Source organism: Sus scrofa, chromosome 2 (assembly GCF_054392235.1).
Source record: "Sus scrofa isolate SSC_HxYL_T2T_F1_AM1 chromosome 2, Sscrofa_HxYL_maternal_Yorkshire_Landrace_v2.0, whole genome shotgun sequence".
NCBI classification, from domain to species: Eukaryota; Metazoa; Chordata; class Mammalia; order Artiodactyla; family Suidae; genus Sus; species Sus scrofa.
Window position 1 is genome coordinate 118,121,630 of NC_139384.1, and position 26,642 is coordinate 118,148,271.

The 26,642-nt window shown below is 36.4% G+C and overlaps 1 long non-coding RNA gene across 5 annotated transcripts in view; it reads right to left on the reverse strand.

The window, feature by feature from the left end:
- The window catches only part of LOC106509513 (uncharacterized), a 265,044-nt gene that overhangs the window by 63,837 nt on the left and 174,565 nt on the right, over window positions 1-26,642 (reverse strand). The window contains exons 1-2 of one of the 5 annotated variants that reach the window (XR_014838431.1): window positions 6,901-7,399; window positions 4,116-4,212 (exon numbers count right to left, since the gene is read on the reverse strand). The exons of the other annotated variants lie outside the window; for them this stretch is intronic. This is a non-coding gene — a long non-coding RNA (uncharacterized LOC106509513). Of the gene's footprint in view, window positions 1-4,115; window positions 4,213-6,900; window positions 7,400-26,642 lie in introns of those variants that run through there. 5 annotated transcript variants of the gene reach the window in all.

The following is a 26,642-nucleotide window of genomic DNA, read 5'->3' on the forward strand; positions in this document are numbered from 1 at the left end:
TTGCTGAACAGAAAGTCTATTAAAGAGATTACATTTTGTTTCCATATTTATGGAACTTTGGGGAATTTTTGGACACATTAATATTCTGCATGCCTTTTCTTCTACTCCTGTTTGTACCCAGTTAATCATTCAAATTATTCAAAGTATACAAAATATGTTATTATTGCAATGGATTGGATGTTTGGAACCTCCCACAATTCATATGTTAAAACCCTAATCCTGAAGTGATGGTATTTGAAGCAAGGCCTTTGGAATAATTAGGTCATAAGGGTGGAGCCTTATAATGAGATCAGGGCCCCTATAAAGAGGAGGGCAGAGTGCTAGCTAGCCCTCTTTCCACCATGTGAAGATACAGCAAGGAGAGAGCAAGAAAGCAGGCATTCATCATGAACCCCACAATGCTGGCTGCCTGATCTTGAACTTCTAGCTTCCAGAACTGTGATAAATAAATACTTTTTGTTTAAGCAACCCAGTCTATGGTAATCTGTTATAGCAGCCAGAGCTGACTCATTCTAATCGCATTTATAACCTACACAAAAATTATAAGAAAAATAATACAAGAAACAACTCAAATAATTCTCAAGGAACAAACCAAGAAGCATGTTTTAAATGTTCTACAGCAGGAAAACTCCACAAAATGTAGTAATTTTGTAAAAAAAAAAAACACCATAAAACTAAAAGGGTTGGGGAATCCTCTTATGCCCTTAGCAATATATATGACACACAGTAAGTATGACACACAGTAAGGACTCTATAAGATCTGTTCAATTTAACTAGACAAAAAGTCACTTAGGGGAGTTCCCATTGTGGCTCAGTGGAAACGAATCTGACTAGCATCCATGAGGATACAAGTTCAATCCCTGGCCTTGCTCAGTGGGTTAAGGATCTGGCATTGCTATGAGCTGTGCGTAGGTCATGGACACAGCTCGGATCTGGCATTGCTGTGGCTGTGGTGTAGTCTGGCAGCTGTAGCTTGGATTTGACCCCTAGCCAGGGAACCTCCATATGCCACGGGTGCAGCCCTAAAAAGAACTACAACAACAACAAAAAAAGTTACTTGTGTTAGAAAAATTTAATCATAATTGTCACCAACAAAAAAACTAGTATTTACTGAAAATTTAAGGTTATAAGCCTCTGCTCTTCAAAATGTGTAGCGGAGTCCTTGGGTTCCAGAGACATACTAAGAAACCGTATCAGTGAAAAGGAGGGCCAGGTGGCCCAGTATGCTCTACTGTGTGACATGCATTGAATTTCCACAAGGAGTTCATGTCTACAAAGATTTTTGAGGCTAAAAATGAAGGCTTGAGAAGCATTGCTTTAAGCTAAGAAGACATTTTCATTTTTCCTATGTTGTCATAAATTGAGATAAGGAAAAATTTACACTGATACTCAGCAGTCACTGTAATTATTTACTGGCATCTAAATCTTTTAATATTCCTGTGTGCTTTAGTGGCTTTAGCAATTCATCCTTAAAAATTAACCAAACAGAAAAAAAAAAAATGTTTATGAGTGTATAAGAGAAAGGGAGGACCAGAAATAGTCCAGGAATGCTTTTCTTCCCTTTTGAGGCAAACTTTCAGTAACTTTCCACCAAAGGAAGAGCTGCTGAGTTCCAACCCTATATTCATTCTCCTTTGCTTCATGGACTGAGAACTCATGGGGATCCTATTCCAGCCTACAGCAATGTGTGCGTAGCATCACAATGGCAATGTGTGTGCAGCATCACCTCTTTTATCTCTAGTGAGAACACATATATTCTCTCTTCTTCCCTGGCAATATAAATTTATATCTGGAAAGAATAAACAACATGATAGTATACATAAGGATGTATTTCTTTAATTCATTGTCTAATGTACAGAGAAGGTATCTGGGGAAAGAAGATGTATGAATATTTAAAACAACACTAAAAACTTGTTCTAATGGAATACCCATTAAGAACTGATTTTCTGAGTGAAATAACATGACTTCCATCTAATAATTACAAATCATATTTGCTATTACCCGTGTTATCAGGGATGTTGTTCCGCAGTTTCTTAAATGATAAGGTCACCGATTTAACTGCTTTTATCACCTACCCTATGGAATGGAAAAATTCCGCTTGGTAAAACAAGATTCTTAGAAATATAATGGGAAAATTATTGCACCAAAAGCCATATTAAAAGTTATGACCCAGTTATGTCCAGGCAAATGGTCTTAATATTACATTATAATTTTACATTCCTTATGCTGAAATTGCTGATTTAGCTTTGAATTTAAATCCTGAAGATTGATGTAAAAATAAGCTTAATTTAAGCAAATGAAAAAATCAAACTATAACATGTATTTCCCCTAAAGAAAGATATATCTACTTTATTGTGGCAAAGCATTATGATGTATCTATGCCAAAAGAGTGAAGAAAATATCCAACAACACAAGAGCATATCAATAATTATTGTATAAAACACGTTTTTTACAAACTACCATAATGACAACACAGTATATTTTCATAGTTCTAAGATTTTTCAGGAAGCAGGATCCTTTACCCACTTCACCAAGCATCAAACTGGCAATGCCACAGGGACAAGCCGGATTAATAACCCATTGTGCCACAGTAGGAACTCCTTAGGAAGCACTCTTAACTATCTCATTCCTACTCTGCCTACATAAAGCTCCATGTGATCCAACTGAATTTACTATTTACTATGTGTTGAGACTAAGAACAAACAGATAAATAAGAAAAAAAAAGCCTACATATTAAAGAGCTCATTAACGAAACTGTTTTCCCAAGGTTCAATTAAGACATCGATAGAGAATTCATCATAGAGCTCGCTTTGCTGCCGTCTCCAGAAAAGACGGATCTGGAGATTCCGATTTGAGTATTACCAGTGAGAATTCTCATTCCTCTGAAGAAAGCACAAAAGTCTGACCATTCTAAATGAAATTCTTATTAAACTTGGATATTGTATGAGGGCACACAAGCACAGTTTCATATTTGCTAAAAGAAAAAAGGTGAAAATCCCTGTTGCTCCATGAACTAGGAGCAGAAAACTCAGAGGTATGTTACCTCTTTCCAGAGACTTCATAACCTAATTTACCAATTCAGAATGGTACCATTATGTCCTGGGGGGTTAATGAACCCACATACTATCCCAAGAGACCAGTGACACTCTCATAGTGTCAGAACATACTGTCAATAAAATTCTACAGCCTCTGTTATTAATACCATGAAAAAGTATCATTAAAATTTTAAAACATATAAATGTCTTATTTGTTTTATCCTTTCAGTAACCTATATTTTAAAGTCTTAATATTTACTTCATTTCAGCTCCCTTTATCTATAACACACAAAATTACCCCAACTTGGAATGGGAAAATAATATTTACGTTTATATAGCAGTATCCAAAAATGAGAAGGCCAGACAATTAGAGAACAAGAATACTAGATCCTTTGAAATGGAAAAATTAACTTTACATATTAACCAATATACTATTATCTGCTACCCCACAAATCACAGCTAAAAGCTATCATGAATTACCTGACAGATCAGGTACTATCTTGATACTTCAATTTTCAAAGATATGTTTTGTATACACAGTAGCTGTTTATTAGATTACATTGGCTTATGAGCCTCAAGGTATTAACAGATTGTATTTGCATTTTTTGTTTTCAGGAATGTTCTGCAAAATCGTCCACTTTTGAGCCAGTTTTAGATGATGCCTTGATGGGCTTTTTCATTATTCACAAACCTCAGCCTCGTCTTTACTGCTCTCTAATTAATTGAATACAGCTGTCCGTTAAGATGCCTTACTCTCTTCCCTCTGCTCCTGTAACACTATTTCTTCTAGGTTTCTCTTATTGATTTACATCACCTTTATCTCTAAACACTGAAGTGGCCTGGGAGTCAATTCTTGGATATCTTCTTGTTTACCTGTCTCCCCTAGGTGATCACATCTGGTTCTTTGACTTTAAATATTATCTTTATTTGAGGACCCCAAATTTCCTATCTCTAACTCTGACCGCTTCCCTGAACTTAGGTCCCCTCTGGCCAGCAACCTAGTTGGTATCTCCTGTATATATAAATATGAGAGAGAGCGCTTTCCACGTCCCAAATGAAAATTGATCCCACACTGCTCACCTCAAATGCTCTTCTCACTGTCTTCCTCATTTCAGTAAATGACAGCTCCAATCTTTCAGAACAAGGAATTCTAAGTCATTTTTTCTTCCTTTCAAATCTACATTTTAACAGCAAATCATAATGTTAAAATATAACCAGAAGCCAGCCATTTCCCCCTACTTCTAATGCACCACCCTCATCCAAAACACCATCACCTTTGGCTTAGAAGGTTTTAAAAGGCTTTTAATGATATCCCTACTTCCATTCTTGCTCTTCTACAGCCCACTTCCACACAGAAATCAGATTTTAAAATCTTGATAAAACATGGCAGATAGTGCCATTCTTTACCAAACCTACCAGGGGCTTTCACTTTCACCCAGAAGAAATCCCAACTCCTTATAATAATCCGCAAGGCTTTCCAGGATCTAGTCCCCTGCTACATTTTGAATCTCATCTCCATCAAGACATCCTTCCTCACCCTACTGTAGCCTCACAGGCCTTCACCGTCTCTCAATCATGCTGGGCAAGCCTCTGCCTCAAGTTCCCTCACTCTTCGTTCTGACTGCCTGGAGCGTGCTTTTTCCACCAGCTACCTGGATTCCTTTTTCACTTTTTCAGGTCCCTAGTCAAATGCTAAGTTTCCAGAGAGATTTTCCCTGACCACACTACATTAACATGCTTCTTTGCTTTATTTTTCTTCATAGCATTTTTCATTACCTGATGGATATTCACTAATTATTTGTTTACTGTTTCCCCTCCTCCATTAGAAACAAAGTCTATTGAGAACTTGGGCCTTATTATTTCTGGTATGTTACTACAAAATATACCACTTCCAAATATTGCCTGCAACATAGCAGATGCTCAAAAAATATTTTTTAAACAAATGAATAAAAATTACAATATTAAATACAGAGGCAATCCCTTAATTTTCATATATAAAACATTCCTAGAAGAGATATAGAAAGACACATATGGATAGATTGACTCCAATCCCAAAGGAAAAAAAAAAATGTTTTTCAAAATCTCTAATTACATCATGCTTTTCAGTTTTGAAAAATATATTTCTAACATGTCATATACATGATTCATTTTGTTTTCTGCAAATTTAATAAGATAATTTATGTTGGAAAGACATTAAAATTCATTATTTAATGTAGCTGTAATGATTTCTTTGTTCTCGTGTGCATTACTTCTCATAATCTTCTTGCCTTATATTCCTTTTACTACTGACAGGAAGAAAAGAAATAAAATTCCCATAAGTACACCAGCAATGCTCTGAAGACAAAGAAATTGACTTGGCTCAAAACAGTTGGCTAGAAGGCATTTCCACCATATAGTAGCTTTTAATACATCTCATTAGCCAATGTACTAAAGTCCAAATTTGGTGTACAAAGGGAGTTTTATAGAATCAGTATACTCAAGTGTGAGCTGTATAAAATCTCATTGTAAAGAAGGCAGAAAATTGGGGAAATTACCTCACATCATGATATAAATATAATTGTGGCTCAGTCATCCCCAAGCTCTCAATCAGCAGTTTTCAAACTTCAACATTTATTTAATCCCCTAGAGGTTCCTATTAAAATTCAGGCCTCTCAGGTGCAACCCAGATAATCTGATTCAACAGTTCAAAAAGAGCCCAAGAAATAGCGTTTCTAACAAGCACCTCAGGTGATACTGGTGTAGCTCTTCTGAGAACAACACTTTGAGAAATGCTGGTCTAAGTGAAGAAAGGTATCAGGGCTTCATTTTCGTCTATATGACTATTAGCTAATTTTTAAGATATATACTTTTTCTTGATGAATTATTTCCCCTCAGTCTCAAAATTCTGAGCTGACTGATTTGCTGAGAAGACTTTAACTTCTTTTTCATTATCTAACTGAAAGTAGTCGAGTAGCTGTATTTCATTTTCTCCTCCTTCATCTTCCTGAAATGAGACATACGATGAATTTTTGGCTATCATACCTATTTTTGAAAAGTATAGATAATTTGTCTAGCACTGAATTTTAAGCCTCAGGCTATTCAGTATCAACATATAACTACCACTTCAATTACTCTGTCAGAAAATATTGCTCCATCTCAAGGGAAATACCATAATGGAGGTTTCTGGGGATACATTTTCCTCGAGACTGAGAAAGCTACATACAAAAAGTATGAGTAAATCTTCTCTTGGCAGAAACCAGAAAAACTGCTTCAAGGTCAATGTTAAAGAAAGGTTCCACATAGCCAGAAGTCTTGACATAATTAACATGCATAAGCAAAAATATATCAAAAATTGTTTTTGAAAACACACAACAAAAAGACCAAATTCTCCAAGACTTTTATAAGCATATTGATTCCTTAGAGTTATGCTGTATCCATAGGTCTTTTAGCATTTTATTTAGTGTGTGATCTATAAAAATAAAGTTAATTGAATAGAGACTACTCTGAAACAATGTTAATTTCGAATTAGATAACATACAACTAAAATCCCCTAAAAAACTATATTTTACCATAAACTAAGAATCAGCTATGGTAACTGACAGCACTAATGGCCTGAACTGAGCCAGAACCCAGATAGGGACACGAATCCCGGTGCCAGGACTCGAACTCAGATTGGGACTCAAACCCATGAGCCAGGGCTTGAACTCAGACTAAACCCAGATTGGGACTCAAACCCAGCCAAAACCCAGACTGGGACTTGAACCCACGTGCTGGGACTTGAATTTAACCTAAACCTAGATTGGTACTTGAAACCACGAGCTGGGACTCAAATCAACCAAACCCAGATTGAGACTTAAACACACAGTTTTAAATTAGAATCACTCACCCGGTGTCTGGACTTATTGAGGTTCAGGTTCTTTATGCCTCCGCACAGAAGGAATTCAGCAAGAAACAAAGTGATAGGTAAGAAGATTTATTAAGATAAGACGCTTGTGAGAGGAGCAATCCGCAGGCAAGGAGGCTCTACTCTAAGGATTAGGTGGGCTAGTTTTATCATCCGAGGAGAGTAGGGATCGGAAAAGACACGCCCCTTCCTCTTTCTTTAATAGCTCCTCCTTGGTATCCAGTAAGGTACGCATTCAAATCAGCAGAAGGGCAGTCCTCAAACTCCAGCCCTAGGTCGAATCTGATTGCAGGCCTTCCCCACCCCCCATCCAAAGACCTGAAGCATATCTCTTACCTCCACTAGTCAAGCAAGCCTGCCATGTTCTGATGACTTTCTTGAGCACTTATTAACTTACAGTGATCTCCCAAAGTTTCTTAAGTTTCCATCTCTATCCAACCCTTATTGGCACTTCTACAACTACCTGTGTCTACTCCACCCCTATCACTGCTAGATTTCTTTTGATTGCATTCTTAATTAAATGACTTATTTGAGAGACTCCATATTTTTTATGATCTGTTACATGCCTATTAGTATTTAATGGACATCCTCAGTTCGTAGGAACAATGGAAAATTAATAGCAATTTTAAAAAAAACCCTTCAGATAACCCACAAGTAGAAAATATAAAGGTAAATATAGCAGAAAGTTACGTGTGTTGTGCATATCAGAGTGGAATTTTCAGATACAAAATAATAAGATACCATGCTGGAAGTGGCTTAAAGAAAAGGAAATCTTCCTTTCCTAAAAAAAAAAGAAAAGAAAAATCGTTCCATTTAAAGTAATAAGTTATGACTCAGCTATTTTGCTCTGTTTTTTGCCCCCCCCCCACATACTCCCCCACACCCCCATCAGGGATTATAGGCTGACTTGCTTTGTAAAAAGAAAAAACAGAGGTCTGCTATATAGCTGGAGGCCTGTAGTTTAACTCTGTCAGCAACTACAGCAGAAAAGATCCTATCTTTGCAAAAAGTATCAATAAAATCAGGGCTTTAGACGAAGACAGCCCAGCCCTGAAACAATGGCTCTGCCCAAGGCATGTGCTAATCAGCTTGGTTCCCATCACAGTAACACCTTGATTGATGCTGGGTTTGGAGTCAACTCTGCCAGGAGCACTGTGCTCGGAGTAGGAACAATGGTTCCTTTAAAGTAAAATCAGGGTTTCTTTTGGTGGCAAACAGGAAATAGCAACTAATAGCCAGGAACAACAGATGTTCATCCCATTAAAAACTGCCATGCATTCAATTCATATGCTATTAGCAATAAAGTGACTTTATAGGGTAACTGTATAAGCAAGTGTGGGGTAAGCTTTATTGTCTATATGTAGGGATAACAGAGAATTTCACACTGTTCTGTGTTGATCAGGGTTAGAAATACCAACATTGAAAGCACCTGCAGCTGCTTATTATAGTAATGGAGGCCAATTGTTTAGGGAGCTGTGGTGAGGGGGGCAGGGGTGAAGGGAGAGGGAGAGAGGGTGAAGTGGAAACGGGAAGAGAGGAGGAAACTTCCCTATGCCCATCACTCTCATATTTTGGGGGTCACACCATGCATGCTTGTTTGGGGATTATTAAACAGAATGAAATTATCAAGTAACCCACAACAGCTCTGCCATCCTATTTTAAAGGTGATCCTTAATGCTCCTATAAGTTGTGATTTTGTAAAAGCTTTCACCCACTCCAGAAAGAGATTCAGATTTAATTTATTGTCAATCATCCAGAACCACTAAAATAGAGCCTTCCTTATGTAGAAATGAAGACTTTTGCTTTTTATTTTCTAAGTTACTTAAAAGACCCTGTTATTTTCTTGTCAAATTTCAATTCTAAATATCAGTCAACATCAAACAATTAGGAATCAAAGAATTAAGTTTGGAGAACATTCTGTGGTCCCACAAAATCACATATTGACTCAGTAAACTTAGTTTTTTCCTTTGTAAGGGCAACTGTGGATTTAGACTGCAAAATTAATAATGCACCTGAGACAAGTGCAGGAATTAAATCATTTTCTAATAGGAATGAAGAAATTAATCTGAATATTTACATTCGATAAAAATGACAAAACTAGATATACCTAATTATCACGTGTAATATTGAATGGTGCATTTTAAACTCTGTCAGGGGTTCCCGTCCTGGTTCAGCGGAAATGAATCTAACATCCATGAGGATGCATGTTCGATCCCTGGCCTCGCCCAGTGGGTTAAGGATCCGGCATTGCTGTGAGCTATGTTGTAGGTTGCAGATGCGGCTTGGATCCCACGTTGCTGTGGCTGTGGCGCGGGCCGACAGCTGTAGCTCCAATTCGACACCTAGCCTGGGAACCTCCATATACTGGGGCAGCAGCCCTAAAAAGGAAAAAAAAAAAAAAAAAAAAAACCCTAACTCTGACAGAAAGGGATAAAATATCACCACACCATTCCTATGGTAACCAAATGACTCATTAATCCTCTTTTTAATAGATCATAGACTGTTATTCAATACATAATAAAGTAATCATATTGGTCACTAATGTCATAATGACTCTAACTTGGTTAAAAAATAAAGAGGAAGTTGACAGATCATCCAGTTAAACCTCTGTTTCATAGAAGAGTCAGTTACAGTACATAGCAACTATGTAAGTGTCCAAGGTCATGGACTTAACTAAAATTATAACAAAACACATGGATTGAATATGGCTTTCTCCTCTTTTTAATACTTTGTAGTACAACAATGTCCTATGCCTATCAATAGTCATGTCTTTTCTTACCATCGTCAGATCTGGCTCAAAAATATATTAATATGCAAACTTTATAGCCCTAGGTAGGCAACAGACATAGAGGGAAATATTTAAAATGATATGTGAAAAGGTTAGGAAAATATTATCCTTCCAGGTTTTTGTTTACTGTGCAAATCAAGCCTTTTGTTCTGTGCTATTTCATTATAATTAAATGGGAAGGTAATTAGTATGCCAGTGGCTTTAATTTTAATACTTGAAGCTGAAGGTTCTTCTCAGTTTCCAAGTAACTTAAAAATGATATGTGTAAATAAACCATACTTCAATTTTAAAAAGTTGAAAAAAAAGTGAAAAAAAATGAGTTTCACCTAATATAGTAATGTTAGGTTACATAAGATTACGAAACTACTCTCCAAATTTTTCAGACTGTTCTAAGAGTTACAAACTAATCAAGCCTTGTTAATAGTGTGCTTAACCGTTATATAGCCAGCATAAACAGGAGGTAAAAAAAAAGACAAGGACAGATTCACAAAGCTTTAACCAGTAAGTCAGTTAGAAAATGATAAATAGAAGCTATTTCAAAAGAATACAAAGCAGAAAACAATAAAAAGCTAAACCTTTCAATTATGCATACACAGGCATTTTGAGAGAAAGAAATAAAACAATTCTTATCAATTTTATTTAACCAAATCTGTTATATCCGTTCTCTTCTTGTTCTCCTCCCTTCTTCCTTTCCTGTTGCTGTTAGAGTCCATATAAAATTGAGACCATATGGTATTTGTCTTTCTCTGTCTGACTTATTTCACTTAACATAATACCCTCATGGTCCATCTATGGTTTTGCAAATGGAAAGTTTCCAGTCTTTTGCATGGCTGAATAATCTTCCATGTGTACACGTACCATATATTCTTTATCCATTCATCCACAGATGGGCATGTAGGTTGTTTCCATGTCTGGGTTATTGTAAATAATGATGCAATGAACATGGAGGTGCATATATGTCTTTTCAAATAAGCATTTTAGCTCTCTTCAGATAAATGCCCAGAAAAGGAATTGCTAGAGCACATGGTAGTACTGTTTTTAATTTTTGGATGAAACTTCATACTGTTTTCTATAGTCGTGGCACCAATTTACAGTTCCATTAACAATGCACAATGGTTCCTTTTTCTCCACATCCTCACCAATGCTTGTTAGTTCTTGTCCTTTTGATAACAGCCATTCTAAGAGATGTGAGGAGATATATCATTTGTGGTTTTGATTTGCATTTCCCTGATGATTAGTGATGCAAAGCATCTTTTCATGTACCTGTTAGCCACCTCTATATGTCTTTGAAAAAATGTCAGGAGTTCCCATAATCGCTCAGTGGAAATGAATCTGACTAGCATCCATAAGGATGAATGTTCGATCCCTGGCCTTGCTGAGTGGGTTAAGGATCCGGCGTTGCTGTGACCTATGGTGTAGGTAGCAGATGTGGCTGGGATCTGGCATTGCTGTGACTGTGGTGTAGGCCAGCACCTATAGCTCCTGATTTGACCCCTAGCCTGGGAACTTCCATAGGCCATGGGTGTGGCCCTAAAAAGACAAAAAAAAAAAAAATGTTTATTCTACAACTCCGCCCGTTATCAGTTGGATATTTGCTATTAGCCCTTTATCAAATATATGATTCACAAATATTTTCTCTTCTTTGGTAGGTTGCCTTTTCATTTTCTTGATGTTTCCTTTTTTTAGTTTGATATAGTGCTACTTATTTATTCTTGCTTTTGTTACTTTTGCTTTTGGAGTCAGATCCAAAGAAATCATTGCCAAGACTGATGACAAAGAGCTTACCACCTATGTTTTCTTCTGGGAGTTTATAGTTTCATGTTTTATATTCAAGTCACATTAATAAAATGATGTTATTTGTTTTCTACCATATGGGTTTTTGTATCTAATGGTGGTAGGTAAAATTGCTGGATGTTTAGAAATAGTATAGTCAGTGGCACCGAAATACATTACAAGTCTTTTTTTTTTTTTATCCTTTTCTATGGCCTCACATGTGGCATATGGAAGTTTCCAGGCCAGGGATTGAATCTGAGCCACAGCTGCAACCTATGCCACAGCTATAACAATGCTGGATCCTTTAACTCACTGTTCAGGGCCAAGGATCAAACCCATGCCTCCATATTGACCTGAGCTGCTGCAGTTGGGTTCTTAACCCACTGCACCACAGCAGGAACTCCACACTAAGAGTTATTTTATTCTTCCATTTTATGCATTCACAGAAAAAATGAAAAAGCCAATTTCACTTAAGAATGTCCTTGATATAACTGTAAAACTTAACCAAATCTTAACAATGAGTAGGTCTGTTTTCAATATCCTTTATGAGAAAATGGGAAGTACACAAAACATTTGTTATATATTTCAGAAAAAGGAAATTTGGAAGAAAACCACTGTGTGAGTTGCTGTTTTCTGTTTGTTTTTTAGTTCAACAGATAAGTCAATGCTTTATTAGGGAAGTGTAATACCACCAAAATGACAGAAGTGATTGATAACATTTATAGGGGATTCATGAAAGGGTCTTTAAAAACTATTTTTTTTCTTCCAGTTTTATTGAGATACAAATGAAATGCAGCACTGTATAAGTTTAAGGTGCACAGCACAATGATTTGACTTATATACATCATTTGAAATGATTCCCACAGTAAGTTTAGTGAACATCCTTTATATCATATAAATATAAAATTGAAGAAATAGAAAAGGAATTTTTTTCCCATGTAATGAGAACACTCAGGATTTACTCTCTTGATTACCTTTATATACAATACAGAGCAGTGTTGGAATTCCCTTTGTTGCTATGCCGGTTATGAACCCAAATTGTATCCATGAGGATGTGGGTTCTATCCCTGGCCTTACTCAGTGTGTTAAGGATCTGGCAATGCCATAAGCTGTGATGTAGGTCACAGATGCAGTTCAGATCCCATGTTGCTCTGGCTGTGGTGTAGCTCCAATTCTACCCCTAACCTGTGGACTCCCGTATGCTGCAGGTGCTGCCCTAAAAAGCAAAACCAACAAAAACATATAGCATTGTAAATTATATCTATCATGCTGCACATTACATCCTTAGTAATTATTTATCTTTTTTTTTTTTTTTTGTCTTTTTTCCATTTCTAGGGCCACTCCCGTGGCATATGGAGGTTCCCAAGCTAAGGGTTCAATCAGAGCTGTAGCCGCTGGCCTACACCAGAGCCACAGCAATGCGGGATCTGAGCCACGTCTACAACCTACACCACAGCTCACAGCAACACCGGATCCTTAACCCATTGAGCAAGGCCAGGGATCAAACCCTCAACCTCATGGTTCCTAGTCGGATTCGTTAACCACTGAGCCACGATGGGAACTCCAGTAATTATTTATCTTATTACTGGAAGTTTGAGTTACTTTTTTATAGTAGAACAAGTTTACTTGATGGAATGACTGACAGCCAAACTATGGTTATGCAGACTTGGATATTTGTCAGTCAATCTCTCACAAATGTATGATGTGAGCATGTAACGTCAAGTAAAAAAACACACAAACTTTCAACTGAAGACTAGAATTTTGTAAAACTAATATTCTCCATTATTAACTTGACTGCTTCCAAAGTCTTAAAGGCTATCCTGATGAAATCAGAGGTGATAAGAAGTATGATTTCATAAAATGTTACATAATGAAATGTGTGAATATTTGAAAGTTGTGAATAACATAATGCGAACCAATATTTTCCAGACAACTCATCTCATTAATTGTGTTATAAGATCATTTATGGGGGAAAATCCATTCAAAGTGCAAGATGACCAATGAATTTTAATGTAACGACATATGAAAAGTTTACTGATAGGTTTCAGATTTCACATTGGAGCTAAACTTTAATAAAAAGTCCTTTGTTACATTTTGGTGTGACTTTTAAAAAGAATATCTGAAATTACCTGAAAAGGTTATTAAAGCACCCCTTCATTTTTTAAACCATGTCTGTGTTTTCAGATACTTTTAACAAAAACAAGACTGTTTTGAATGCAGAAGCAGATATGAGGAACCAGCAATCTTATTAAGCCATGCATTGAAGAGATTTACAAAACTGTAAAATAATGCCAACCTTTTCATGGATTCTTTTTAAATTTAGACAATATAGTTATGTTCTCAAAAAACTGCAATATTTCTGTAGTGGTTTTGTTATTGATATTTTAAATTAATTAACATTAGTAACTTAAAAATATGTACTCATTTCTTACATGGCAAATTTTAAGGAAAAAATAAGCAAAAGAAATTGTGCTCTCAATAATTTTAAATAGTGTCATGAAGCCAAAGACTAAACAGCTTAAAAACAGTTGGCCCAACTGATAATCAATTCAGCAAGATACCAGGATAAAAAAATTAACTTATAGAAATAAGTTGCATTTCTTTAACAATAAAATATCAGAAAGGGAAATTAAAAGAAAAATAAAATCCCTTTTAGAATCACATCCAAAAAAAAAAAAAAATACTGAGGAATAAACCTCACCAAGGGTGTGAAAGACTTATATGCTAAGAACTACACAACATTAATAAAGAAAATTAAAGATGATTCAAAGAAATGGAACGACATCTTATGGTCTTGGATTGTAAGAATTCATATTGTTATAATGGCCATACACCCCAAAGTAATCTACAGATATAATGGGATCTCTATAAAAATACATTTACACAGAACTAGAACAAATAATCCTAAAATTTACATGGACCCTTAAAAGAGCAAGAATTGCCAAAACAATCCTGAGGAAAAAGAACAAAGCAGGAAGCATAACTTTCCAAGACTTTAGACAATACTACAAAGCAAGAATAATCAAAACAGTATAGTGCAAATAGATGTGTTATCTTAAAATATCTTTCTAACTCAAGTGTGGCTCAAAGGCCAGAAATGGAGATAATTTTGCCTAATATTAAAATCTGAATCATTGCAGCCTATGAGAGTCCTCTTTATATGTGTGTTCACAATTATGCTATGAAATCTAGGCCTGAGATATCACTTAGAGGGTTGTTTTTTTTTTCTTTTTAAGTTGAAATCTGATTGATAATCTCATTGCTTATATAAAAACACTTGTGATGTATAATGATAATAGCAATCAAACAAACTGATCAATAAACAAGCATAAGACTGAAAACAAACAAAAAGAAAAACTAACAACATGGTATTGGCCACAAAACAGACATACAGATCAATGGACTAGAATAGAGAACCCAGAAATGAACCCATACACCTAAGGACAATTAATCTTCAGCAAAAGAGGAAAGAATATAGACTAGGGAAAAGACAGTCTCTTCAGCAAGTGGTATTGGGAAAGTTGGACAGACACATAAGAATCAGTGAAGTTAGAAGACACCTTCACACCACACACAAAAATAAACTCAAAATGGCTTAAAGACTTAAACATAAAACATGACACTTAAATATAAAACTCCAAGAAGAGAACATAGGCAAAAATTCTCTGACATAAACCTTACAAATGTTTTCTTAGGTCAGTCTCCCAAGGCAATAGAAATAAAATAAATAAATGAATAAATGGGACCTAATCAAACTTGTAAGATTTGCACAGAGAAGGAAACCATAAACAAACAAAAAGACAACCTGCAGAATGGAAGTGAGTTCCTGTCATGGCTCAGTGGAAATGAATCTGACTAGTATCCATGAGGGTGCAGGTTCGATCCCTGGCCTCGCTCAGAGGGTTAAGGATCCAGTGTTGCCGTGAGTTGTGGTGTAGGTCGAAGATGCAGCTTGGATCCTGTGTTGCTTTGGCTGTGGTGTAGGCCAGTGGCTGCAGTCCCAATTCAACCCCTAGCCTGGAAATCTCCACATGCTGCTGTTGTAGCCAAAGAAAAAAAAAGAAAAAAAAAAAAAAAAAACCACAGAATGGAAGAAAATATTTGCAAATGATGTGACCAACAAGGGTTTAATTTCCAAAAAAGATAATGAGCTCATATACTCAATAAGAAAAAAACCCAAACAACCCAATAGAAAAATTGTCAGAAGACCAAATAGAATTTCTCCAAAGAAGACATAGAGATGGCAAGAGGCATATGAAAAGATATTCATCATTAGTAATTATTCAAGAAATGCAAATCAAAACTACAATGAGGTATCACCTCACACCAGTCAGAATGGCCTTCATCAAAAAGTCTACAAATAAATGCTGGACAGAGTGTGGAGAAAGGGGAACCCTTTTACACTGTTGGTGAGAAGGTAAATTGGTGTAGCCACTAGGGACAACGGTATGGAGGTCCTTAAAAAACTAAAAATAGAGTTGTGATATAATCCAGCAATCCCATTTCTGGGCATAAACCCAGACAAAACTATAATTCAAAAAGATACATTCATCTCTATATTCATCCTAGCACTATTTACAATAGGCAAGACATGCAAGCAACCTAAAAGTCCATTGATGGATGGATAAAGAAGATATGGTGCACGAACACATTTACATACATGCACACACACACTAGAATATCACTCAGCCATTAAAAAGAAGGAAATAATTCCCTTTGCAGTAACATGGATGGACCTAGAGATTATCATAGTAAGTGAAGTAGGTCAGAGAGATAAAGACAAATACCATACGATATCACTTACAGGCAAAATCTAAAATATGACACAAATCAACTTATCTACGAAACAAAAGCAAACTCACAGATACAGGGAACAGACTTGAGTTGGGGAACAAGAGGAAGAGGAAACAATTGGGGGAGTTTGGGATTAGCAGAGGCCAACTATTATATAAAGGATGGATAAACAACAAGGTTTTACTGCATTGCACAGGGAATTACTTTATTGTGAAAATCAAAATGGAAAAGAATATGAAGAGGAATATACATATATATAAAATCTGAGTCACTTGGCCATACACCAGAAATTAACACAACTTTGTAAATCAACTAAACTTCAATTATTAAAAAAAAAAAGCCACTCGAAACTTTCATAAGTCACTAACTGATAATTGCAACAACCTTTTCAAGTGTCCTCCTTGTTCCCATTCTGACTCTAATCTGCCCAAGCTGTTATAAGATTGGCATTTCTAATCCACACATCTCATACTCACCAGAAAGGAATCCTTTAATAGCATCTCTCTCTCCTGTAGGTAAAAACTCTAACTCTGCGACAAAGTTTAAAAGGGCATCTTGATCAAGTGCTTAACTACTGCTAACATTTGCTGCAACTCTCCACCGCTAGACAGGCTGGTCAGCCGAAAACCCCTGTACCACTCTCTCTCTTTTCCTTGCAGCCACTATCTTTTCTTATCTCATCCACCACCCTACACATCTCACCATGGGCATTTACCTTCACCTCAGGACTTTTGCAAGTATCATCTACAGAAAGTCTTTCTTGCTGTTCTTGCTGTCTATGGAGAAAACTGACCCTTGTTTCTTTTGTGCCTTTCTTCCTTTCTAAAATATTCATCATAGCATCTCTAACCCTGTGTCTACTGCACATGAACCACAGATCAATGGGGTCCCCATAATCTAAGGGAAGAAAACTTTTTTTCAATATTGCCATGAGTGGATTGTGGTTTTCAGTTGCTGTTATTCTTGTGCAGCTGGATATACGCAGTCATTTAGATATTGTCTTTAAGCCACAAAATTGCCCTGTTTTTGCTATATTTCACTCTATAAACTACAGTTTTGCTTCTCCATCTGGCTCCTTATTAGACTCTAATGGTCAGTACATTTCTATATATAAGCACTTTTTAGTCTTTTCTATGCATTTGGTCAAATTCCAATGTGCTGAAATAATTGTTCCTGTCCACTTTGGTATAGTCTTATAGTTGTTTTAGGGAGAGTATTTATGGATCTCTTCATTTGGTCATAGCCCAAAGTTCTACTCTCTGATACTTATTTTAAAAGTATTTATTATTGATTTGTTACATTTTTAACATTGGAAAAATACTCAAGTGTGCTTGGGTCATTGTTATATCAGTTACGTTCCTGTACATAATCATTAAATGGTACTTTTATGTGTTTGGTGTGCATCCTAACCAGGCATGTTTGAGAGCTGTGAGCCTTGGGTTATGAGGTAGGCCCCTGGCATGTCTTCTCTAGGGAGCAGGGTAAAACATATTCTGTGCCTCAGAGTATGGTGTATTACATGAATATGTCAGCAGATTAGGACAGACACGAACTGAAGGGAGTTCAGAATAACAATAAAACTAATAAGGGGAATGCAAGGAGAGTTTGTTTTGTTTTGTTTTGTCTTTTTGCCATTACTTGGGCTGCTTTCCCGTGGCATATGGATGTTCCCAGGCTAGGGGTCCAATCAGAGCTCTAGCCGCTGGCCTACGCCAGAGCCACAGCAACACAGGATCCAAGCCACGTCTGCAGCCTACACCACAGCTCCCAGCAACGCCAGATCCTTAACCCACTGAGCAAGGCCAGGGATCGAACCCGCAACCTCCTGGTTCCTAGTCAGATTGGTTAACCACTGAGCCACGACAGGAACTCCTGCAAGGAGAGCTTTAAAAAGAAAATTTGGCTGAGTCATGTTAATTTAAAAATTAGTGAAGTAAACATGATGTTTATTAATGAGTAGAGGCTTTAGAAATTGGAGTGCCCATACAACTCAGTAGCAAAAACCCCAAACTATTTGATTAAATAGGCAGAAGATCTTAATAGCTATTTTTCCAAAGAAGACATATAGATGGCCAACAGTACATGAAAAGATGCTCAAAATCACTAACCATCAGGGAAATGCAAATCCCAATCACAATGATATATTACTTTACACCCATAAGAATGGCTATTATCAAAAAGATAAGAAATAACAAGTGCGGGTGAGGATGTGGAAAAAAGGGATCCCTTTTGCATTGTTTGGAGGAATGTCAATTGGTACAGCCACCATGGAAAAATTATGGAGCTTCCTCAAAATATTAAAAATAGAAATACTATACCACTTCTGGATATTTATCTAAGGGAAGTGAAAACACTAATGTGAACAGATATATGATACATTCAATGAAGCATTACTTACAATAGCCAATATACAGAAAACCTAAGTTTCCATCAGTGGATGAATGGATAAAGAATACATGGCTTATGTATACAGTAGAATATTATTTAGCTATAAAAGGAATGAAATCTTGTCACTTACAACAACATGGGTGAATCTTGAGGGCATTATGATAAGTGGAACAGACAGAGAAAGACAAATACTGTATGATTTCATTAATACGTAGAATCTAAAAAACAAAACAAAAAACCAAGCTCATAGATAAGAGAAAAAAGGTCATTGTTGGAGAAAGCAGGGGAAGTGGGAAAAGGTAAAAGGAATCAAAAGCACAAACTTCCAGTTATAAAGTCAATCATGAGAATATAATGTAAAGCATCATGACTATAGTTAGGAGAACTATATTGCATATTTGAAAGATTCTAAGAGAGTAAATCTTTTTTTTTTTTTTTTGCTTTTTAGGACCACCCCCATGGCACATGAAAGTTCCCAGGCTAGGAGTTCCTGTTGTGACACAGCAGAAACAAATCTGACTAGGAACCATGAGGTTGCAGATTCGATCCCTGGCCTCGCTCAGTGGGTTAAGGATCTGGCATTGCCGTGAGCTGTGGTGTAGATCACAGACATGGCTTAGATCTGGCATTGCTGTGGCTGTGGTGTAGGCTGGCGGCTACAGCTCCAATTAGACCCCTAGCCTAGGAACCTCCATATGCCACGAGTGTGGCCCTAAAAAAACAAAAAAAAAAAAAAAAAAGAGAGAGAGAGAGAAAAGAAGAAAGTTCCTGGGCTAGGGGTTGAATCAGAGCTACAGCTGCCAGCCTATGCTATGGCCATAGCAAAGCCAGATCCTTAACCCAATGAGTGAGGCCAGGGATCAAACCCACATCCTCATGGATCCTAGTCGGGTTCATTAACTGCTGAGCCACAAAAGGAACTCCTAAGAGAGTAAATCTTAAAAGCTCTAACACAAAAAATAAAAAAGAAATTATAACAATAGGATGACAGATGATAACTAGACCTTGTGGTGATCATTTGCCAATTTCAAATCATTATGTTGAAGATCTGAAACCAATATATTTTATGTCAATACCTCAATTAAAAATATTAACAATTTAAAAAAGAAATTAGAATGCCTATTTCTCTTTGATATCATGTGAAAAATATAATTTGACAGACTGAGCATATACTCTTGGTGGAACTAGAATCAATCCACTTCTGAAATACTAAAATCTGTGTATTCCATACCTGCATATTCTCAACACATGATGCTTTAAAGAGAATAAAAACCATATTATTGTTAAAAAAAAATCTATTTGAGAATAAGGAGGATTTCAGATCCAGATTTCAAAACACAATGAGCAAAGACTGCTCTAAGCAAACATCGTATTAAGGTCTTGATAGGACTCAAGGATCTGATTTAGAAAAAGGAATGTTCTTACAGATCTTTCTAAATCAAAGCTACCTATGTCACATCCTGTTCCATACAGAGAAGCCCTCTCCATGGAATTTACTGGATATTTTCCTGGCCCCATTAATCATGCTCTTATTGTACCTCAATCCTCATCTGTTTTCTGTCATCATTTCCTAATGACTTGCAGAGATGACAGTGGGAACTCTCACTTCTGTGTTCCAAACCAACTGAGAACAGCTGATGGTTTGATGACACTGTTTTCACAGTAACAACAACCGTGGACTATAGGGCTTCAGCTTGAAGCTGAGCTTGACATGTTTCTTCTCTACCTTTCTCTGAATTGAATTAATGAGGCAACTGTGTAAGGAAAGAAGGGAACAACTACAGGGATACAGACTCCCAAGTCTAAAAGAAGCCTTGCCCTAAGACATCTAGTGAAGAGGGGAGAGTTTTCAGAGAGACGTAGGAAGTAACTACAGTTAGCCTGGGCAAGAATGAGTGAGAGCTAGGACAAAAGCAAGACCAAGAGGGAGAAGACCAGAAGGGACAGGACTATACCAGGACTGTGACTGTGAACGCATTATGTAAATAGAAATACTGTAACAGTAGGCATAATTGGAATCAGTTCAATAGATTTTCTAATGTATTTACTTTCCTCTTATCTATAAAGCAGATCAAAATTATATCCATTTTTCTGGGTTAGAGATTGAAAATTCTCTCTCTCTTCAAGGACCTGGGCAAAGGCCCACTAATTCAGGGAAAGGCACAGAAGCAAAATCCATCTATCCTTGGAAGAAGGGAAGGAAAACACTTGGCCTAAGATCCTGCATAAGTCTGCTATCACTGAGGGGGTAAGTTGAAATTCTCTTCCAACCAGGAACCATCACACAGAGAAGACACAGACATCATTCCATGATGATCGCAGGATGGCTAAAGCAGCCAGACCCTGAGGCCCAGACTCGCAGAGTCCAAGACTGAGGCTAAACCAGGAGAACAGAGATCCCACTGTGCCCATTCTGAGCTTAGCACCTAATAGTAAGCAATACTAGTTTACTCCTGGGGTCTGGGTAAGACTGAGATAAATGCTTCTGTGTGGCTAAGGTACAAAAGGACTGCTACTATCGTGGAATCAGGAACACCGAGAAAAATCCTCTGTTCCACAGACACTATAGTAGGCAAAAAAAATAGCAGCTAAATATTGGAAATTTTCATTTTTTAAAGATTTACTGAAGTATAGTTGATTTACAGGGTAATAAATATTTCCACTGTACAACAAAGTGATTCAGTTATACATGTACACGTATCCAATGTCTTTCAGATTCTTTTCCCACATAGATTATCACAGAATATTGAGTAGAGTTTGCTGTGCTATACAGCAGGTACCTGTTGGCCAAACAACCACTGGAACTCTTTGATGTCTGAGAAAATTATAACAATGAAACCCAAATCCAACGCAAGCCCTGAATAGATTGATTCAGTAGCTTGACTGAATAGGAGGCAAGCACATTTGTGTGTTAGATTGATTTGGAAAACATAAAAGTAAGGAAGAAAGATTATTTTTTATCATGTAAAATTTCTAATGATACACAGAGAAGGCGAAATATATTTTAAATGCTTTTCAGGAAAATTTGCAATATTCTATCCTATTCACAAATTCTTAAGGGCTCAAGAGTAGTATGAATTTGCTTCAAAGTCATTCTGATGATTATTTTCATAGAAGAGAAGTTAATTACATAGATTCAAAAATTTAAAAACCTTTAGTCTATAACACATCATTTGATGACCAATATTTGTTTCTGTGTTTTTACAGTAATTTTGAAGCATGATGTTTTGTGTCTGGTAGTACATTTTTTTTTTTCTTTTTCTTTTTAGGGCCGCACCTGCCGCATATGCAAGTTCCCAGTCTAGGGGTGGAATCAGAGCCAAGGCTGCCGGCCTACACTGCAACCACAGCAGCACAGGATCTGAGCCACATTTTTGACCTACACCACAGCTCACAGAAATGCCAGATCCTCAACCCACTGAGTAAGGCCTGGGATTGAACTCATGTCCTCAGGCATACTAGTTGGGTTTGTTACTGCTGTGCCACAACAGGAACTCCTGGTAGTACTTCCTATTACATAATTTTTACAGATTCATAACAAAGTGCCTGGAATAGAGTAAGGTTTCAATAAATAATAGATGCGTGCTATATATAAGTTCTTTTCATTATATATTATATTCATACAATACACTGATTATATATGACTTTCTCAAGGCCGATCAGGATGGTCCTTCATCCATTTTTATCACTGTCTTATCCCCAGCATCTAACACAGTGCTTTGCACATAGAAAGCTCTCAAATGCAAGGAATGAATGCACACATGAATAACCACACTGCTGATAACAAAAACTCAACAATGATTGATCTTATCTCCTAATTTTGAGTATCATAATATCTCAACAGACTTTTATATAAAAATTAGTATATCACTTTAAATCCACAATACAATGTGTAGTCAGTAGTAAGTATATAGAGCTTTGCAAAATATCTCTAGGTTATATTAAAACTTTATGATTTGGACTCCCATTTTGGCCGATGGTCTAGCCACCTTTCTCCCAGGTTCTCTCCCTTATAACTAAAAATCTCTGGACACAGCAAGTAAGCATAGGAAATCTCTGAAAGGTAGAAAAAAGAGAGGAGTTTCTCTAGACTTCAGGACTTAAAGAATGACTTGGCAGTGAGTTCCCTGGCTTTCCTTATTGACTTTCATATACACAGTGCAGAGCACTGCCTAACTTCCAACCTAAAGCTGCCAGCCAGCACAGAAAGATAATCCCCAGAGAAATTCTGGTCCCTCTCATCAAAGAATCAAAGCCAGAAAAAAATTTTGACAATACCCACCCTACTCCAGATAAATATCAAAAGAAAAACAGTCTCTCTCCTTGACAGGAGAAAATCTTCAAGATTTAGGCAAAGATTTCTTAGACTTTACATAGAAAGTATAATCCATAAATAGGAAAAAAAAGTTAATAATTTGGCCGTATAAAAGACCCGCTAAAGAGGATAAAAAGCCAAGCTACAAACTGATAGCAAAGTTTGCAAACCACATATCCAGCAAAAGATTAGTGTCTAGAATATATGACTTCTCAAACCCTAACAATGAAAGAACAACCCCAATTAGAAAATGAGCAAAAGATATGAATAGATATTTCACCAAAGCGTATATACACATGAAAAATAAGCACATCATTAGGCAATAGGAAACTGCAAATTAAAACTTCTTTGTTAATGTGTGTTAAAATCTTTTGACCATTTTTGATTCAATGTTCTGTTTCTTTATAGTTGCATTGTGAGAGTTTTTTTGAGAGGTTTTGTTTTGTTTTCTATTTTGAAAACAAGTCCTTAACCAGATATGTCTTGCCACAATTTTTTCTGAGTCTGTGGGTTATGTTTCTATTTACTTTACAGTGTCTTTTGAAAAGGTTTTTAATTTCTCTGCCATCCACTTTATCATTTATTTTTCCTTGTGAATTGTTTTTGGAGTTGTATTTGAGAAATCTTGATTTAATCTATCATCAGAAAGATTTGATTTCATATTTTGTTATATGTTTTTATGTTTAAATTTTGCAATATACCTATCTTATATATAATGTTAGGTATGGATTACAATCCATTTAAAAATATTTTTGCCTATTTCAGTATGTGTGTGAAGGAATCATTTAGAGGTTTAATTGAAAAGCATTAACTCTTGTTCACAGAACAAAACCTTTTCTTTTTGAATTTGATAAATATATAAAATAATGTAAGCCATAAATGCAATACTCATCCCTGTCCTTTAATTAAAAAAAAAATACTTCTTTACTGATTCACCAAGTTCCCCTTCATTAGCTGTATCAAACATTTCCATTATTGGCTTATTAGCCTCATTAGATTTCCTAAAAATAAACCAGGTTCGGATTTCTCTACTCAACATTTGAAAGTCTCTACTATCCACAGTGTATTGATATTCATCATCCTAAAACACAATGTTTAATAAAAATGTATCTATGGTGTCCTATGTTTCATGATGTTTGTGCTTTAATTGTGTTGCCCTATGTTAATAGTTTCCTTACTTGCCTTACAGTAACAGCTGAATTAGAACTCTATTTCTGGTCTTTCCTTTTTTTTTTTTAACACATCACAAAGCATTGAAGCAAATTCTTGGTTTCCTATAGGCAAGACTTACCAAAGATATGAATTTCAGGGAATTAAGCTCCAGAATTCAAGTACTTTCAATTGCCCAAATCTACCTTGTACAGAAGTAGATGAAAGAATAAAGAGGGCGTTGCGAAGACTGACATATCCTAATTCACATTTTTGAGGCATGCGTTTTCTTAATGAATCTGGTGGCTTAATGCAGAAAGGCATCTGTTGCCCTCTTGGCAGTGAAACCTTTGCTATTTCTATGTAAGTGCTAATGCACTAAGTCCAATGAGTGAAACAAAGTAATAAATCCAAATGGCAAAATTAAGTATGAAGTTAATGCTATAACATCAATCAGAGTTCATTATGGACAACGGAGCCTTTGAAGACTAGGTGTTCATAAAAGAGTTGGTGACTATTTTGTGACACTGAGTTAATTTAGTGGAGGTTAAGCCTTCTTTCTGTGCTGTTTCATCTGACTCTTCCGGTAGCAATGCCTTTAATCAATGTTTTGATTTTGATCTATTTTTTTTGTTTTCCCTCTCAGTAATTCCCTTAAAAAAAAAAAAAATTCTGGGAGTTCCTGTCGTGGCTCAGTGGTTAACCAATCCAACTAGGAACCATGAGGTTGTGGGTTCGATCCCTGGCCTTGCTCAGTGGGTTAAGGATCTGGCATTGCCGTGAGCTGTGCTGTAGGTTGCAGACGCGGCTCAGATCCCACATTGCTGTGGCTGTGGTGTAGGCCAGCGGCTACAGCTCCGATTGGACCCCTAGCCTGGGAGCCTCCATGTGCCGCGGGAGCAGCCCAAAAAATGGCAAAAAAGAGAGAGGGAAAAAAAAAAAATTTCTGTGAAAGCCAACACTGGTTACAGGCCAGAGGAGTACAGGACTGTGAGACCAATTGTCATTGGGGGACAATGAAGTTTTCTGGGAGAAAGGATTTGAGTTTGCATTTGAAGGATGGGTTCTGTAGAAACTTCCAAGTGTGTTGGCATTAAAGAAGACATTTTAGGGGGAAAAAAGGGACAACACACTGAGAAAATATGAAAGATTTCTGTTATCTAAGAGATAACTTGTCATAATTTTTGTAGCTGGGAAGGACCTTGGAGTTCAATGACTCCATGGGTCAACCAATCTTGTGACTTATATCCCTGGAGTTGGCAGATGTGACTCTAGACCCATAAGAACAAAAAAGAGGCAGGTTATGTTTCATGACTGCATGATATACTAAAATTAAAGTATCAAAATCGGTAGTCTCTCCCAATCACTTTATTTTGCTTATAAGAAAGCAGCACAATGGCACCTCTATGGACACAGAGATCCTAAATAGAAGGACCATATGCTCTCAAGTCCACTGTTAGGCCATGTTTGTAAGATGTGCTAGAATTCAAGGCAAAAGATCCATTTTCCAATAATTCTCAGGAAAGGAAAAACAAAAGTCTTTTCAAGGCAAAGTGCTACTGTATGAGAATAACAAGGAAAGACTAATCTTCCAAGGTCATTTTATATAAAGGATAAGTATCCTTCATAAAACACAGTTCAAAACACTACAACTTCACCACTATTAAGAAAAGAAATAATAATCTACTGACCAAATTTAAATCGCAATAATGAGGAAATGTATTTCTGATGTTATGATAGGCATAGCTTTATTGTCAGACTTTAGAAATACATTCATTATCCATCTTTTGGAAGGTAATAAAGGGAGGGGTACTTTGGAAAGAAGAAAACTTCACAACTAAAGATTGGAAACAGAATTCTCCCAAGGTCTAAAAGTAATTAAGTTGACCCAGATTTTTAATTCAGGAAATCTTATTATGGAAACATAGTGATTTTCTTTGTCTCTCTTTTATTGTGGTGGCCCTAGAATAAGTATTTCATTTTAATCAAATGATCAAATCGATTAAATAAAACATCTGATTGTATTTCCTTCCAGATTTGGCTAGTGTTCAAATTAAACTGATTTTCATCAAGTCAAAGTCCCTGCAGCCTTTGCTGTTCGGAGCTTCCCCTTCCTACTGAAGATGTGCTTATTTTTGCAGTTAAAAAATGGTAGCCAGAAGCAAAGAAAAATTTAAATCCATGCTTTCTTTCAAATTGCACAGACAATATAAAATACTGGCTTGAGAACAATAATTTTATGCCAGCTGTGTGGAAAAGGAGTGTTCAGGAAATAATCAATAATAAAAATACACTGAACTTTAAAAAATGTTCAGGGATTGCTTTGTTTGCTTTGTTTTTAAAATTAAATTCAGGAAACTATTTTTATCTAAGTTAATCTTACTTAATTTTCTCAAAACAACATGCTGGAAGATCTGTTCAACCATGGCTTAATTCTCTTGTCATTTTCCATTATAAATTTAAAGCACAGGGGATTATTCAATATCATATAATAACCTATAATAGAATAAAATTTGA